General features: G+C 42.3%; 1 non-coding gene across 1 annotated transcript; it reads left to right on the plus strand.

Annotated features, from left to right (window-relative positions):
* Positions 1–497: 497 nt before the first annotated feature.
* On the plus strand, positions 498–601 carry LOC114894056. Its single transcript, XR_003793113.1, has one exon. It is a non-coding gene; the product is annotated as a U6 spliceosomal RNA (small nuclear RNA).
* The last annotated feature ends 3,155 nt before the right edge of the window (positions 602–3,756 follow it).

The raw sequence follows: 3,756 nt of genomic DNA on the forward strand, positions 1-3,756 counted from the left end.
TGCTCTCCAACGCTGTCACTGCTTTATCAGCTAAGTCCATGTAATATTCTAAACCCTTTGTTGTAGTTTCAACAGTCTTCACAGCATCTTCACCAGGAGTAGAGTCCATCTCAAAAAAACACTTTCTTTGCCCACCAATAGAAGTAGCTCTTCATCCACTCAAGTTTTACCATGAGATTGCAGTAATTCAGTCCCATCCTCAGGCCCCACTTCTAATTCTAGTTCTCTTGCTGTGTCCACCACATCCTAAGATGCTTCCCCCCTGAAGTTCTAAACCCCTCAAAGACATCCATGCAGATTGGAACCAACTTCTTCCAAACCCCTGTGAATGTGGGTGTTTTGGCCTCTTCCCATTACTCATGAATGTTCTTAATGGCATCTAGAATGGTGAGTTCTTTCCAGGAGGTTTTCAGTTTACTTTGCCCAGATCCATCAGAGAAATCACTGTCTATGGCAGCTATAGCCTTATGAAATGTATTCCTTAAATAATAAGACTTGTGCTCGCTTTGGCAGCACATATACTAAAATTGGAACGATACAAAGATTAGCATGGCCCCTGCACAAGGATGACAGGCAAATTCATGAAGCGTTCCATATTTTTGATGTGGCACATATACACAATGGAATATTACTCAGCCATAAAAAGAAACGAAATTGAGTTGCTTGTAGTCAGGTCGATGGACCTAGAGTCTGTCATACAGAGTGAAGTAAGTCAGAAAAAGAAAAACAAATATGCTAACGCATATATATGGAATCCAAAAAAAAAAAAATGGTCATGAAGAACCTAGGGGCAAGACTGGAATAAAGAGGCAAACCTACTAAAGAATGGACTTGAGGATATGGGGAGGGGGAAGGGTAAGTTGGGACAAAGTGAGAGAGTGGCATGGACATATATACACTACCAAACGTAAAATAGATAGCTAGTGGGAAGCAGCCGCATAGCACAGGGAGATCAGCTCGGTGCTTTGTGACCACCTAGAGGGGTGGGATAGGGAGGTTGGGAGGGAGGGAGACACAAGAGGGAAGAGATATGGGGACAGATGTATATGTATAGCTGATTCACTTTGTTGGAAAGCAGAAACTAACACACCATTGTAAAGCAATTATACTCCAATAAAGATGTTAATAAATAAATAAATAATAAGACTTGAAAGTCTCCTTGATCCATGGGCTGCAGAATGGATGTTGTGTTAGCAGGCATGACAACAACATTCGTCTCATTGTACAGCTCCATCAGAGCTCTTTGGATAACCAGATTTACTGTCAATGAGCAGAAATTTTATTTTATTTTTTTTGGACAAGCCACGTGGCTTATGGGATCATAGTTCCCCGACCAGGGACTGAACCTGGGCCCACAGCAGTGAAAGCACCAAGTCTTAACCACTGGACTGCCAGGGAATTCCCAGCAGTAATATTTTGAAAGATTTTTTTTTTTTCCTGAGTAGTAGATCTCAACAGTAGGCTTAAAAATATTCAGTAAACAGATGATCTGTCATCCAGGCTTTGTTGTTCCATTTACAGAACACAGGCAGAGTAGATTTAGCATAACTCTTAAGGGCCCTGGGATTTTCAGAATGGTAAATAAATATTGGCTTCAACTTCAAGTCACCACCTGCATGAGCCCCTAAAAAGAGTCAGCCTGTCCTTTGGAGTTTTGAAGCCAGGCATTGACTTCTCCTCTCCAGCTAAGAAAGTCCCAGATGGCATCTTCTTTCAATAGAAGGCTGTTTCATCTACATTGAAGATCTGTTGTTTCATACAGCCACTGTCATTAATTATCTTAGTTAAACCTTCTGGATAACTTGCTGCAGCTTCTACATCAGCACTTGCTGCTTCACTTTGCACTTTGTTGTTACACAGACATGGCTTCTTTCCTTAAACCTCATGAACCAACCTCTGCTAGCTTCAAAATGTTCTTCTGCAGCTTCCTCGTCTCTCTCAGCCTTCATAGAATTGAAGAGAGTTAGGGCCTTGCTCTGGATTACGCTTTGGTTCAAGGGAATGTTGTGGCTGGTTTGATCTTCCATCCAGACCGCTCACACTGTCTCCGTAGCAGCAAGACAGCTGTTTTGCTTTCTTCTCCTTCATGTATCCACTGCAGTAGCACTTTTAATTTCCCTCAAGAACTTCTCTTTTTTTGCATTCATAACTTGGCTGTTTGGTACAAGAGGCCTAGTTTTTGACCTATCTTGGCCTTTTGACATGGCTTCCTCACTAAGCTTCATCCTTTCTAAATTTTGATTTAAAGTGAGAGACATGCAACTCTTCCTTTCACTTGAACACTTAGAGGCCATTGCAAGGTTATTAATTGGCCTGATTTCAATAATTTTGTGTCTCAGGCAATAGGGAGGCCCAAGGAAAGGGAGAGAAATGAGGGAAAGGCCAGTGAGTGGAGTAATCACATCAGACACAACATTTACTGATTAAGTTCACTGTCTTATGTGGGTGTGGTTTGTGGCATCCCAAAACAATGACAATAATAACCTCAAAGATCACTGATTACAGATCACCAAAACAAATATAATAATAATGAAACAGTTTGATGGACTGTGAGAATTACCAAAACGTGACACAGAGACACAAAGTGAGCAAATTCTGTGGGAAAAATGGTGCCAATGGATTTGCTCAACGCAGGGTTGCCTCCAACGTTCAGTTTGTAAATAAGTGTACTGTGAAGCTCAGGAAGGCAAAGGACAACAAAACAAGGTGGGTCTGTCTGCACATTACGAAGGACATTATGCAGATATGATAAAACATTTCTATGTGCATCACTGATCATTTCCTCGGTACATATTCCAAAAAGATACCAGGGTCTAAACATTTTTAAGATGCTTCACAACGGCTTCTAGAAAAGAGAGACATTTCACAGAGAGAAGAGTCAGCAAAAAGGGGGATTCTGCTGTAGAAAATGGAACAAACAAAAGGAGCAAAAGAAACAGACACCTGCCACTGAAAGGGGAAGCAAATGGAGAAGGTGGATATTGAGCTTTGTGCACAGAAGCTGTGTCCCCAGGTGGACACGCCCTCTAGGATGGAACTCCAGACACTTCCATACCCATTCCTTATTGACTTTTCCTAAGTGAAGGCCGTCCCCATTCTCCATCTGCATAGTGTCACCCTCATCACTCGGTCCCCAAATGCCTCACCACCATCGCTGAATACCAAGCAGGTTAAAAGGAGAGAGGGACACCCTCCCCCTGACATTCCTGATGTCCCTTCTGCTCACAGGAAGAACCTGTAAGTGGTCCCTTGGCCACTCCAGCTGTAAGGGAGCCTTGGAAATGTACTCATAATTCTTGGCAGCCACGTGTCGGGCTCAAAGTTCTACTGCTGTGGAAAAGATGAAGAATAAATATTTGGGACACTAAAGGTCTATTACAGGAACAGAAACAAACCTGGTAATGAAACAAAGCCAAGCAAATGATGCCTTGTCATCGGTTTCTGGGTAGGAGACGCTGTCTGTTCCCATACTCAGTAATCTTATACGTATTACAGTGTATAGAGAGCGCAAGTGTATGAAGAATTGTTTCTTATTGGATTAGGGGAGAAAATCCCTTTAATACCTGCAATGAGGAAGGAATTGCACTTTCTTGAAATGCCGTTTAAAACAAAACAAAAATGCCCTCCTCTTCCTCTGAAAGCACTGTGACCACAAATTCACACCTTTTCACTTCTTTAACCCCAAATCCCCTCCTGTACAAAAGCCTCATTGGGGGAGCCCCTTCAGAAAAACCAACACACACTGTGACAACAGCA

Source organism: Monodon monoceros, unplaced genomic scaffold (assembly GCF_005190385.1).
Source record: "Monodon monoceros isolate NGI ecotype Baffin Bay Population unplaced genomic scaffold, NGI_Narwhal_1 Contig2040_ctg1, whole genome shotgun sequence".
NCBI lineage: Eukaryota > Metazoa > Chordata > Mammalia > Artiodactyla > Monodontidae > Monodon > Monodon monoceros.